Source organism: Pan troglodytes, chromosome 10 (assembly GCF_028858775.2).
Source record: "Pan troglodytes isolate AG18354 chromosome 10, NHGRI_mPanTro3-v2.0_pri, whole genome shotgun sequence".
Lineage (NCBI taxonomy): Eukaryota > Metazoa > Chordata > Mammalia > Primates > Hominidae > Pan > Pan troglodytes.
The window spans coordinates 103,705,465-103,720,569 of NC_072408.2; the positions used below are offsets into that span (position 1 = coordinate 103,705,465).

Consider the following 15,105-nt stretch of genomic DNA (forward strand, 5'->3'; position numbering starts at 1 on the left):
GAACACAATATACAAGTAGTGCTTCAGCAATTCAGGTAACCACAAGTACATAGTTCCGCTTGAGGTGCTGGAAGTCAAATTCAAAAGTAGAGAAAAGAGAAACAGTTCTGCAGGAGCTGAGTCGATATGGGAATACTATTTGATGTATATATTTCGGGATTGGTGATTGAGGAAAATTAATTTCTCTGACATGAAAATTAATACTTTTAGTTGAGTTGGAATTATAATTTTTGTAAGAAAATAGATTATTATGGGCCGGGTGCGGTGGCTCACACCTGTAATCCCAGCACTTTGGGAGGCTGAGGCGGGTGGATCACCTGAGGTCGGGAGTTGGAGACCAGCCTGACCAACATGGCGAAACCCTGTCTCTACTAAAGATACAAAATTTGCTGGGTGTGGTGGTGCATGCCTGTAATCCCAGCTACTTGGGAGGCTGAGGCAGGAGAATCACTTGAACCTGGGAGGCAGAGGTTGCAGAGAGCTGAGATTGGGCCATTGTACTCCAGCCTGGGCAACAAGAGCAAAACTCCGTCAAAAAAAAAAAAAAAAAAGGAAGGAAGGAAGGTTATTACATCTAGGCCGGGCATGGTGGCTCACGCCTTTAATCCCAGCACTTTTGGATGCCGAGGTGGGCGGATCACAAGGTCAAGAGATTGAGACCATCTGGCCAACATGGTGAAACCCCATCTCTACTAAAAATACAAAAATTAGCTGGGTGTGGTGGTGCATGCCTGTAGTCCCAGCTACTCTGGAGGCTGAGACAGGAGAATCTCTTGAACCTGGGAGGTGGAAGTTGCAGTGAGCCGAGATTGCACCACCGCACTCCAGCCTGGCGACAGAGTGAGACTCCATCTCAAAGAAAAAAAAAAAGAAAACAGATTATTACATTTAAAGGAACTATAAAAGTTACTTAGTTGAATTCTCTACTACAAGCTTAAGTCTCCTCTAAGTTGTTTCCATCAAGGAACAACTACCCTATGTTTGAATAGCAGCGTAGCATCATGGATGAGGGAGTCAGCTATGACATCGGATAGTCCTGGCTTTCCTTTTACCACCTGCATGAATTTGGCCAAGTTCCTTAACTTCTCTGTACTTCAGTTTTCTCGTCTGTAAATTTAGGATACATAAAGCACCTAGAACAAAGTCCAACACATACTGGATGCTCAATAACAGGTAGCTCTTACCATTATTATATTCTTACATTATTACATACATCTTCGGGGGAAGTTCGTTTCTGTCTAGAAGGATCAGAGGTTATTTATTGTTTTGGTTTGGTTTGGTTTTTTTATGGTAATGATAGGAGTTCATTTCTGGTGATAGCAGAGTGGCTTTTATTGAACTACCATTTGCCAATAACAATTTTGAACTCTGGATCCAAAAACAGTGCAAACAATCATAAAATCAGAATTAAAATGATGTTTGAAGTCCCTGGGGAATGACTAAAAATAGGCAGAAACCAAAGGAATGGTAATCCTTGAAATATGGAAACAAACTAGGTGAGGTCCACATTTAAACAGCCTATTCTCTGAGGACACACCTCATCTTGCAAAATACGTAAGGGACAGAGTGCAATCAGGAAGAGGCTGAATGACTGAACTGAGGATTCAGAAGTCAGGGTGTGGGTCTGCCAGAGTAGTTAGAAATTAAGGAGGGAATGTTTCAACAAGGAGGGAGACAGTGTGGGTAGCCCTAAAATCTGTGCACAAATTATCCTAAAACTGTTGGCTGACTACCAACAACACATGGACATGATGAGACTCCAGAGAATCCAATGGAAAGTCATAGCTGAAAGGCTCAAAGAACAAAGCCTCAGAGATTTCAACAGCTGCATGGTACTGGAGAGACAAATTTTGTAATTCAAGTCCAGTCAAGGAAAAGGCACTTAATAAATTATTTGTGCTTTTCATTAAAACCCTAGGAGGGAAATACCTTAAGAATAAGGATTTTAGAACCAAGGACTACAAATGAGGCCTAACAGCAAAGCAAAAATAGGCCCACCCATCAAACCTCCATAAGATAAAAGTGGTTGTCAGTAATTTAACTGTATGCTAGAACAAAACTCAACGATGTTGCCCACAATGTACAGTAAATAATTAAAAATTACTTTATATACAAAGAAGCAGGAAAATATCATCCACAATCTAGGAAAAAAACAGTCAACACATTTCCAGAAGTTCCAGGTATTAGAATTAGCAGATGGAGACTTTAAAATAACTATAATATACATGTAAAATAATCTATTGAAAAAGATTGCTATAATGGATAAAGAGATGGGGGATATCAGAATACATATGGAAATGGAAAAAGAACCAAATGGAAATCCTTAAACTGGAAAAATAGATCTGAAATTTAAAAATTCATTGAATGGACTTAGCAAATTAGGTGCTACAGAATTTTTTTTAAAAAACAGTACACTTCTGGACAGATCAGTAGAAATTATCTAAGCACTGAGAAAAAAATGATTTTCAAAAATTTCAGAGCTATGATGGCCTATTCATGTTTCGACATGTGTGAAACTGAAGTCTAAGATAGGAAGGGAAGTTAGGAAAGAGTCCCAGATAGGAAAAAATTGAAATCCTAGATAGGAAGGAAAGAGTCCTTTGAAAAAAGGATGGCAAAATTTTTTCAGATTTGATTTAAAATATTAACCACCTTTGGATTTAGGAAGTTCAATGAATTCCAAGCATGATAAATAAAAAGAAAACCACACCCAAGCAAATCATAGGCACAGTTCTGAAAATCAAAAATAGGAAAAACATATTAAAGTCAACCAGAAGAAAAAACACAAAGTCCTAAGGAAGAGGGCAATAAGAGTAAAGGCTGACTTCTCATCAGAAACATTGGAGAACAAGTGATAATGGGTTGCCTTCTTAAAAGTGCTGAAAGAAAAAAAAGTCAACCTATTAATCTAGATGACTTACACTAGACTTACATTTAACCATATTATTAACTATATTAAGTGTAAATGGACCAAAACTTTCATTTGAAAACAGAGATTGTTCTATTTTAAATAAAAGACACCAACAGATTGAAAATAGAAGGATGGAGAAGTGGAGACCATGTAAACACTGAACATAAGAAAGCTGGTGTCGCTATATTGTCATTAAGGTATATTTCAAAAATGGATACTGCCAGAGGTGAAATAAAACATTTTATAATGATGAAAGCATCATTTCGTTAAGATGACATAGTTCTAAATGTGTTTCCATTTAATGATGAGACATTTTATTTTTTAACATCTAGTACAGTAATTCCCTTTAAGAACAGAGGTGCCTTGATTAGAAAGGTATTTTGATGAGTCTGTTGGAGTAGGTGGTCTCTATGAGCCATTGATGTGGGGTAGCTTTGATGCTTCAGAGGAGCAGGTAGAATTACTTGAGACAGGAGATAGGGTCACAAATCTTCCCAGTTTTTCCAGAACTGAGATTGACTTTCAGTGCAAAATCTGGGACTATCCCCAAACTAAGACAGCTCCAGGTAAACTGGAATGGCTGCCTATCCTACAAAGAGAGGAATTTATTTACTTTGAAAATTGGAGAAATAAAAGAGAAAGAGAAGAAAAGAATAGATAGCCATCAGATGACAGAAGGTTGTACAGTGGATTAAGTGACCCATTACAGTGATCCCTCAAACATTAAGTAAAATTACTAAACTCACAAAAATGATAGTTGTAAAATGTGTTTGAATGTTTGAGAAGCTAGTGATGAGGTAGAATGGTTGAAAAGTTGCATGCATCATAAGCATGGTATTTCTGGAACAAGGATCATGAGAACATAAGTTTTGGGGAATTTGTAGGAATCATGGGAATAGTTTTAGACTTTCATAGGTTATGAAATGGGAGGTTTGAGTCAAGCTTGGGGATAATAAGGGAAAAAGAGCTGAGATTATATCTGGATCTTACAACTGTATTAAGAATCATTTGGTTTTGGATAATAGAAAATCTACCTTTAACTGGGTCATACACTAAAGGAAATTTATTTGTTCATGTAACTGAAGATTCCGGAGGTAAGGTGAGCTTCTGGCTCGACTCAATCCAGAGGTTCATGATTCACATCTCAGCTGTCATTCATTTCTCAGCAGTTATCTCAGCAGTCCCCTTCCTTGTGACATTTTGTCTTCAGTCTAGTTTTCCTGTTGGCAGCAACAGTGGCCATAGCAGTTCCAAGACACATTCTCACACAATACATGGGCCTTCAAACTTTTTCTATAACGGGCAAGATAGTAAATCTAGCTTTGTGTCTCTATTGCAAATAGTCAACTCTGCCATTACAGTGCAAAAGCAGCCATACACAATGTATTAACAAAAGGCATAGATGTGTTCCAATAAAACTTTAAAAAATCAATTTGAATTTCTTATAATTTTCATGTGCCATGAAATATTATTATTTGTATTTTTCTCCCTACCATAAAAATATGAAATTATTCTTATTCTTAGCTCAGGAACTGCACAAAAACCAGGCAGTGGTCCAGATTTTACCTGGGGGCTATGATTTGCTGACCCAAGACTTCAAAGATTACCTGACTAGAGTGTTAATCAAAAAATTTGGTTCTCTGTAGCATATGTTCTCTTTTGTCTTCTCCATACTCTCACTCAAGATAACCCTATCCAGTACCATTTATATGCCAAAATCCTCCAGTATTTTATCTCCAACCCAGAGTGCTCTCCTATCTCCAGATTCCTGTAGCCACCTGCCTAATTAACATCTCCATTTAGAAGTTTAATCGAATTTTAAACTTAACATGATCAAAATCCTCTAGGGAACTCTGCTTCCTTAAAATGGGTCCAGCTCCAAGCAGTCAACAGGGGCACATTGACACTCCCATGGAATTGATCTCAATTCCACAGGATGGTATTTCAATGTTTTTTACATTTCTAATACGCATATAGTGTCAAAAGACAAAATTCCAACAAAGTTAGTTATAGATCGAATTTGCTTTTATTTGCAATTCATGAATCAGGGACAGCCTCCATTCTGCAGAAGAGAATGAGAGCTCCTGCTGGACAATGGCACAACAGTGAGTTTTGTAAGGTAGGAACAAGGAAACAGAAGAATAGAAAAGAAAACCTGATTGGTTAATATCAGGTTGCTTTTTTGTAAGAGTTAAAACAGAGAGACTTCCTTATTACACTCACTCAGGTAAACTGGAATCTTCTGTTTTCAGGAACAATTGTTCTGTTCTGTTTTGGGATCTCTGCTTTTTTAAAGTTTTGGTTTGATGATGTGGCATTCAGCGTTAGTGACTCCATTGTGGTTTGGTCAGGTCTGTTGAGGACTAGCGCAGGAGCATAATTTTTGGTTAGCAGGTGAGGTGAAATGAAGTATGCACTTTCTGAAATGAGGAAAATTATATGAAATTCAAGGTATTACTCTTTTTTCCTCCTCTAGGGATGATGAAACTGAGAAATAAATCAAGAATATGACAACAGACTGAGGAATTTTTCAGCAATATCTGTCAGCCTTTGGAAATTTGGTGAGAAGAAGTAGTCATGATTCAATGTCTTGCTTGCACAGAAGCCTCCAGTTCAAACTTGGATCTTGCCCCATCTGATTTCTTATGATATATGCAAATACTCTAGATATTGCTTTGAGATTTCGCTGTTGATCAACTGGCCTGCTGCAGCTTCATAGGTGTTTTAGCTCCCAGTAGGGCAGCTTAACTCCTATCTTCTCTGTGAGTTCCAGGTCTGTATATCTCCTCAGCTTGCTCTCATTTGTCCAGCTTATCTATTTCTTTATCAAGTTGCTTTGGCTTCCCTACTCTCTCCTGCGTTTTGAAAAGAATTAATTCTCAAGTAAATTAAAACTACATTCTGGTAAAAATGAGCATGCATGTGTATTTAGTCCTTCATTTATTCAATATGCATTTTTGGAGCTTTGCTCTATATTAGACATAGTTCCAGGCTCTAAAAACACAAAGATCCATGAGCTGTGGCCCATCCCTTAAGATGCTGATAGTATATTAAAGGCAACAAAATGTAAACTTACAATTCACAATACAACAATGCAGATAGATGTTAACATGAAGCCTCCACAAAATGTTTTAGGAAGACAGGGAAATAGCAAGGATTCGCAGAGGAGATGATGCAGTAACTATATTGGGGTGGGGGGGGGGGGGCGGCGGGAAGAGGGAAGGAAGACAAAAACAAGAATCCCTAGTCCAAAATATTGTTAGTTGAGCCACGAGATGATTACTTCCAGGAAGAAATATTGAGAAGATGTATTGGGTAGATGAAATACCTAATGAGACCATAAATGACGAGAATTGCCTCTTATAGCATATGAGAAGATAATTTTTATCAGATAATGAAATTGTTTTCAGTCTTCAGAATGAAAATGAATCCCTTGCTAATGCAGATCATGCTAATAAAGGAAGTAAAAGAGAATCTTAGAATTATACTTGGCTCATGATAGGCAGAAACCAACCTAAATAGCCTAGGAAAAAAGAGAAAGATAATAAAGTAATCAAAATAATTGCTTACTAGGGAATGTGAAAGATCTGCAATGTTAAATTATAAATGTATGTTTGCATGAAAAATGAGGTGACCTTAAGGAAAAGATTAGAAACCCACACTCATGCGAGTTAGAAGCAATGCTTTTCATTAGCGAAGCTGAGGATTAATTAAATCCAGGGAAATTCTTTGAAATCCACAAGTGTGAGTTACATTTGAATACAATACAACGGGTGTATTGGTATTGTAATTAATGATTAGCATAGACTTCTTGATTAAATGTATGTGGAATAGTTCAAATGGCAAATGTGAAATAAAGAGGAGAAAAACGTGTTACTTAAAACCAAAATTGTCTTAGCTTTGTCTGCTTTCAAAAGTGTGGGAGTGGGAAAGTTAGTTTATCTAGTGGGTAAACAAATATATTGTTCCCCTTCCCCTTTGAGGTCTCCTAAAGACCCATCCTAAGCATAATGGGGACACCGTGTCCCCTCACCAACCTCTCCAGGAAGCTAGGGAGGATGAAGGACAGGAGCGGCTTATCCATTATTTTTCCATTATCTCTGAATGTTTTGCTTCAGCTGAGGGATTTTAGAGACTGGTAGCAGAGAAAGGAGAAAGAAGCTGAAGTTGCAAAACTTCTAACAGTTCTTAGTGCTGCTCAAGGGTGAAGCTTAGGACAAAATGGTCATTATTGACAGAGCACCTTATGTATAGATACGTAGAAGCCCGGAGCAAGTGGGAGGTGGTAGTCTAAATTGTTTTGTAGGACAAGGTAAAGGGAAATTAATTTCTTGGGGAGACTCATGGAGAAGGCCAATGGAAAAAGGAAGAGCCTGGAGGGAAAATAGATGAGAAGCAACTGAGAGGCATAAAGCCCCCTTCCTCTGCTACACGCAGATGCCTTCTGTGAGAAACAGACACATGGCTGGTCCATGTTTAGGGTGAGTCAGGGAAGAGCCTGAGCGAGGAAGGATGATCCATAAACTGAACCAATTGAGAGTCATAGAGGCTCTGAGTGAAAGGTGATATAAAAATGCTAAGCCACATTTCAATCCCAGAGTGTCAGAATTACACAGGGCATGCAGTAGGCAGAAATCAACCTGCAGAGTCTGGCAGGGAGGGCAGGTGACAGTGATCCTGCTGTGTGTTGGATGGAACTGCAACCAAGTCTACTCCTTAATGATGGGTTCACTCACCTAATATTGCATACTGAAATACGGTTTTTAGTTTTGGCTTGGCTGTTACTTTAGTGTGACATATAGATTTTAAATATGAGTTTGGTTATGCTGCACAAGGACCATTTAGAGATGCTGTTCTCAAATTTAAAAGATGTCTATAAAGTTTACAAAGCAAACACCAAAGTACCTTATGAAAACTCTACAACTTCAAAAGATTCTATTCTGAAAATCTTTGCAGAAGACAGGAATAGAAACATATGTAATTTTTTAAATGTGTTTTTTAAGTGCAATGGGAAGTTATTTTCTGACAGCTAGAATGGAAATTTGCATAGTGATTTCATTTGTTTAAATATTTTGTTTTCCCTTATCCCTCTAACCTGTTATTTTACTCCAGCCACTACCTTTGGATGAGCTCTGTCCAATCTCCCTTCTTTACTGTGGGTATTTTCTTGCCAGGATCCCCATAATGTTTTCCAGTCACTTTCAATATATGGACAAGTCCCATTTTGGGAGTTAGATTTACTTCCAAGTATTATGAGGTCTACTCCAGTGTAAATCAAAATTTCAATCTTACATCTAATTCAAAGATTTTTTTTTTCGCATTTGTGAGGCCCAGGAGGACACAAGCCACATGAGATAAGGGTAAAAGTCTCACATGACTTATGCCCTTAGAGCTTGCTTATGCCCTCTGAGTGGCCCCCAGATGTGGATCCCTCCCATGGCCCCTCTCTGGTCTTCATCGCAATCCTAGGTGCCCCCCAACCAATGGTCCTGGGAGAGCCAGGGAGAATCTCTGGGTCCATCCGGAACTGTGCTGGGACGTGGGCATGTCTCCTGAAAGGAACAGTGCACTTCCAGCTGACCTCCTGCAATCCCTCCTCAGCTTCTACATCCCTGCCCTGTGATACACCCACAGCCTTTTACTGTGGGGTCCCCTAGTTCCAGAAGGCTGCCCTCTTGAGTGGGATTCCTTCAAGATGCTCAGAGCTGGTGTCCCTTCTGTGGCATCCTATCCCACCAAACACCGAGTGTGCAGGTTGCCCACACCACTGCCTTCTATCCTTGCCTTGGGCATTCTTCCACCTTCAGAATTCTGCAGGCAGGAAGCACACACTCCATGTTCACATACAGCCCCAACCTCAAGAGATAAAAAATCCTTCTTCCCAACATCTCTGCCCACACCTGATGGCCCCAGATGAAGCTGACAAGTGACTACAGTCTTTCCCTATTGCCAGCACTCTGATCTCTACTGTGCTACCCTCTAGAGCCCTCAGTTTTGCAAAGAGAACACTCTTCTCCATCACCCCTAACCCAAGGAGAGAGAAGAGAAGAACAAAAAGCCATAGCATTCCACTCCCAACAAATTCCCTTGTTAAATGAGCTCTCATTTGCTTGCATAGGATGTGTGGGATGGCAGGAATGAGTGAGGTGGGAGAGCAAGTATGCCAATTTTTGGCAAGTCTTGGAAGGGGGTGATGGGAAGCTCTTTTTCTTCATTCTTTAGAGTGGGAATGGAATAGAATGTGATTAACCACTAGTCTTATCTTTGGGGCTTAGCAAAAATTCTGAGAATACAGAAATTCCATTGCACATGTTTTTATAATCTTATACCTCATAGCCTCTAAATGTGACTCATTTTAAAGACAGTGAATGTTAGGTATAAAACAGTTTGCAGATCATTGCACAGCCTTTAAAGTGTGAGCGGCAGAGACCAGAGATTCTGCCTCTTATCTGTTCAACTCTGTTTGATGTACCCCTTCTGAGGACCATGAACAAGATAGATATGGCCCTTGCCCCCTTAGAGCTTATACTACCGGGAATGACTGCTAATAAATACACAATTACAATAAAGTATAATAATGCTTTGATAGAAGAATCACAGCACAAACCAGGAGCCCCTAACTTAGGATGAAAGATTAGTATGCATGAGGGCAGGCTTCCTAGAGGAGTCGCCTTGACTCTTGTGTCAAATACAGATCCTGGTTTGTCACCTCAGGTTCTCTCAGTCTTTACCCTGGACTGTGCTGCCAATGCGAGGGACCCACCACTCAGTGGCCCTGAGAGTGCCAGGCCCTCCTTCTTGGCCTCTGCCACTCACCTAGAGATTGCAGCTCTTTGTGGTGACCAGGAAATGCACCACTCAGATCTCAGGCTGAGCGGAATGGAAGTGACATGACTCCAGCTTCTGCATTCTGAAACCCCACTGTGTTAGTGCTGATGCCTGCCTCCCCAGTCTGTGCCCAGCCAGGGACTAAGTGGTGCAGGGATAGCAAAGCAGGCCCATATCTGTGAGATGTGGGACCCTTCTGCGGGGTGACTTGGGCACTATGCTTCCCCATCAGCCTAGTGCCCCAGGGAACTTCCTTCCCTGTCTCTATCATGGTTTGACATTCCCTGCTTTCTCAAGTTCCTTCCCCTTTCTCCCATGCAGTTGTTTCACCAAGTAAATCTCTCGGATATCTAATCCAGATTTTTTTTTTTTTTTTTTGAGATGGGGTCTTGCTTTGTTACCCAGGCTGGAGTGCAGTGGCGTGATCACGGCTCACGGCAGTCTGGAACTCCTGGGCTCAACTGATCCTCCCACCTCAGCCTCTCAAGTACCTGGGACTACAGGCATTCACCACCATGCCAGGCTAATTTTTTGTATTTTTTGTAGAGATAGAGTTTTGCTATGTTGCCCAGGCTGGTCTCGAACACCTGGGCTCAAATCAGTCTGCCCTCCTCGGCTCCTAAAGTGCTGGGATTATAGGTGCAAGCCACAACACCAGGCCTCTAATCCAGTCTTGATGTCTGCTTCTCAGAGGATCCAAACCAACACATTTTACCACTCACTTTGGGAATGCTTGTAGGGAAAGGAAAAAACAGAAACATTTCTTCTACCCTCCTATGTTCTCCAAGGGCTCGGGCCCTGCAAATTAGACAGACAAAAGACAGAATAACAAGAGAAAAATAACAAAGTTTATTAATGAATGTAGAGTGAATACATACAGGAGAAACACAGTGATGAGTCACTGACAGATTGTGGAGGCCAAAACAACTCCGTCTTGGATGCTAATCTGCCATGTTCACTTCTGATTAATTCCAGTTCCTCGAAGGCCTCTAAGATTTCTAGTTTATCTATTGTTCCTTGTGTTACTTTGCCCTTAGGTCAGACAACCTTGATATTATCAGACTTCAATTGTCCCACACATCCCTTCAGAGTCACCCCTTTCCTATGCTCTATAAGCCCCAGGTTTGGGAGGTGATGGCACAGGGATCCACCATCTTGTCTTGAAGCCAGCCAAGACACAGACATGGCTTCTGTTCATAAGTCATTAATAAATGTTTCTTTCTGAGAAAACGGATAGGTCAGCCTCTTTGGGTGGCCTCTCAACTTCCTTGGACTTTGGAGGCATGATTGTATAGGCCTGCCCTGCACAGAACAGATGTGGTTAGAATGTGGGTATATATAGCATCTTAATGAAGAACAATAAATCTGTAGAGAGGTGACAAGACAAAGGAAAAGATTTTAGGCTTCCAAGGGTGGCAAACTGTGGGAAGATAAATATACGGGGAAAACTCATGGAGCAACATTTGTTTGTGTGGGGCCATCTCTCAGCACTGACTTTCCATCTTCTTCTTGGACATAAAACTTTCACGAGAGAGATTTATGGCAGCTCCTCATTTCTCAGAAATTTCTACTTTCAGTCAAATAAAGGAAGCTCCGGGAAGGCGTCTTTCTGTATCTGTTGAATATCAAATATCTTCAGCTCAAAATAATCCTTATGCCAAGGTGCTAATTTTGATTCCTTACATGCTACACTGTTGGGTGTAGGATCTGGTATCCTGAGAGGCTGCAGGAAGGATCAGATGGCATGACCTTGAGGAGTAAAGGATTTAACTCCACATGGATGAATTCTGTCCAGTGGGAAACAAGAGACCGGAAGGATCAGGGCAAATAGATTCCATTTCTCCATTCCTCCCATTCTGAGGCATGGTTTCTCTGTACAGTTACCCTGAGAAGTTCTGAGTACCCAACATCTGATGAGAAAACTTAGGTATCTCTTCAAGGCTCGTCATGAAGCAGTGGCAAGTGTGGTAACACATTTCACATCCTTTCTTGCTTCTCTCAATTTTTTCTCACACTTGCTTGCCCTCGGATTACATACACCTGCCCCCTTCATAAAGCATCACACTGATTTCCTGCCTTAGGCTCTGTTGTCTAGGAAACTTGGGCTAAAACAACCGATTTTTAAACTAATACCAGATACATAAATAAGAAATAACCTGTGAAACTGGAGGAAAATATCCTAAGCCTGCAGAATAGTATATCTGGAGACCTAAAGGCAAAGTGGAGTGTGGGTTTTTATATTAGTCTGTTCAGGTTGCTATGACAAAATACCGTAAACTGGGTAGCTTGTAACAACAGATACTGATTTCTCACAGTTCTGAAGGCTGGGAAGTCCAAGATCAAAGTGCCAGCAGATTCAGTGTCTGGTAAGAGCCTGTTTCCTGGTTCATAGATGGGACCTTTTAGCAGTGTCCTCACTTGGTGGAAGGGACTACTTAGCTCTCTAGGGTCTCTTTTTTAAGGGCATTAATCCAATCACGTTGGCTCTACCCTTATGACTTAATCACTTCCCATGAGCCCCACCTCCTAGTGCCATTGCCTTGGGGGTTAGGATTTCAGCATACGAATTTTGGAAGAACATAAACACTTAGTTCATTGCACTGGAACTTCAAGAAATGGGAAGTTCACTTTGGCTAGAGAATAAACCTAGGGTGGTAGTGTAGGGGTTTGGAGAGAAGAGGGTAGAGGTACATCTGCTCACAAAGTGCTGAGGAGGCCATGAGAAGGAGGCTTGGAAGCTACAGAAGGATTTGAAGCCAAAGACTGACAAGGTCAGATTTGCGTTTAAGATCACAGTGGCTGCAATAGGGAGGTTGGACTGAAAGTGAGCAGGGAAGATGTAGTAATCTCTGCAAATGCACACTAGGGTTGTGGTATTGGTGTTAATTATTATGATAGAATGGAAGTAGACTATTATACATTAGCTATACCAATTTTAGTTAAGTAGTCCAATCATATTATTTCTTACTACCAATTCAAGTATAATTCTCTTTAAAGTTACTATGAGACTGACTCAAAATTACAACAAAGGGCTAATTTTGGTGTTAATAAATATTTAAATGGAATTTATTGGCAGTCTTTCTAACCCAATAGTGGTGTTAAGAATTATCTGAAATGTTGAAATAGGCAAAATAGATTACTGGAAATCTTTTCAGTTTAGTACTTGGCATTGTCTAACTTGCTGAGGGAAGGATGTACTAGTGAGTGTTGTCCACAGAAACAGAACCAATAAGATGTGAGTGTGTATACAGTCATGCAATGCTTAGTACATCCTGAGAAATGCATCATTAGCCAATTCCATCACTGAGGGTATGTAGACAAACCTAGATGGTATAGCCTACTACACACTTAGGCTATGTGGTATAGCCTATTGCTCTGAGGCTGCAAACCTGCACAGCGTGTTGCTGTACTGAATACTGTAGGCAACTGTAACACAATGGTAAGTACTTGTGTATCTAAATGTATATATACATAGAAAATGTACAGTAAAAATCTGATATAAAAGATAAAAAATGCTATGCCTGTTATAGGGCACTTACCATGAACAGAACTTGCATGACTAGAGCTTGCTCTGGATGAGTCACTGAGTGAGTGGGAAGTGAATGTGAAGGCCTGGGACATTACTGTATGCTACTATAGACTTTATCAACACTGTACACTAAGGCTACACTAAGTTTATAAAAAAAAATTTTCTTTCTTCAATAATAAAGTAATCTTAGCTGACTAATTTTTGTACTTTTTAGACTTCTTATTTTTTTTCACTTTTTGGCTTTTTTGTAATAACACATAGCTTAAAACACAGATACATTATACAGCTGTGCAAAAAATATTTTCTTTCCTTGTATCCTTATCCTATAAGCTTTTATTTTTAATTTTTTCTTTTACTTTTTAAACTCTTTTGTTTAAAACTAAGGCACAAACATATACATTATTCTAGGCCTACACAGGGTCAGGATCATCAATATCACTGTCTTCCTACTCCTTCTCTTGTTCTCCTGAAAGATCTTCAGGGGCAATAACATGCATTGAGCTGTTATCTCCTATGATAATAACACTTTCTTCTGGAATATCTCCTGAAGTGCCTGCCAGAGGCTGTTTTACAGTTAACTTTTCTTTTTCAGTACAAGGAGTGCACTCTAAAATAACAATAAAAAGTACACCATCATAAATATATAAACTAGTAACATATTCATTATCATTATCAAGTGTTATGCACTGTATAGAATTACATGTGCTTTTATACAACTGGCAGTGCAGTAGATTTGTTTACACCAGCATCACCACATCACCACAAACATGGGAGTAATGTGTTGCCCTATGATGTTACAATGGCTACAATATCACTAAGGGATAGGAATTTTTCAGCTCCCTTATAATCTTATGGAAACATCATTGTGTATGCAGTTCATCATTGACCAAAATGTTGTTATATCGTTCATAACTGTGTGGGTGCATGTGTGCGTGTTTATATATATATGTGTGTGTGTGTGTATATATATGTGTGTATATATACACACACACACACACACACACATGAGAGGCTGAGAGAGAGAAAATTAGCTCATGCAATCGTGAGGACTGATGAAATTGAAATCTACAGAGCAGGTTGGCAGTCCAGAGACCCAGGGAAGAGTTCACACTGCAGCTCAAACCCAAAGGCAATCTGGAGGCAGAATTCCCTCTTCCCTGGGCAATCTCAGTCTTTTCTTTGATGGCCTTCAACCAATTAGATGAGATCCACTCATGTAGAAAAATCTGCTTCACTGAAAGACTTTTGATTTAATTGTTAATTTCATCTAAAAATACCTTCACAGCAACATCTACACTAATGTTTGACCAAATATCTTTGTACCAGAGCCTGGCCACGTTGACACATAAAGTTAATCACTACAAGGGGGCTACCTGATTCCCAAACTTTCATTTGACATTTTGTTTGCTATTGATTAGGAAATCTTACATCTCTTTAAGGACAGAGGTAAGCTTGTAAAAAAAACTGATGACAATTCAAGTGATTCTTTTTCAATAATAATATAAACAAATTTTTTCCCAAAGAGATGCAAGCGATGTGAATATAACCCAAAGGTTATCATTTATTATAGGTTTTGTGTCTAACCTACTATCATTATTCTAACACTTAAAAAATGCTGTTTCAATAAACCTTACCATTTATAAGTTCACTAATTAATGAGCCGAATAAAACTCTTAACCTGTATTTATTTTATGTTTTAAAAAGTATCATGTTTTTAACTTTTGAAAATTATACTTTGACAGGGAATAAACACACAGTATGCAATATAGAAAAGAATGAGCATAATTATTCAATTTGTGGTTTTATTATTTAATTTAATCATGCATGTCAAGAGACT

General features: G+C 39.5%; 1 protein-coding gene across 2 annotated transcripts in view; it reads left to right on the plus strand.

Annotated features, from left to right (window-relative positions):
- CFAP54 (cilia and flagella associated protein 54) overlaps nt 1-5,825 on the plus strand; it is a 389,038-nt gene extending 383,213 nt beyond the window's left edge. For both annotated transcript variants that reach the window (XM_024348012.3, XM_024348013.3), the window contains one exon: nt 5,388-5,825. The gene's annotated coding sequence lies outside the window, so the exon portion shown is untranslated. The remainder of the gene's footprint in view (nt 1-5,387) is intronic.
- Nucleotides 5,826-15,105: the final 9,280 nt, after the last annotated feature.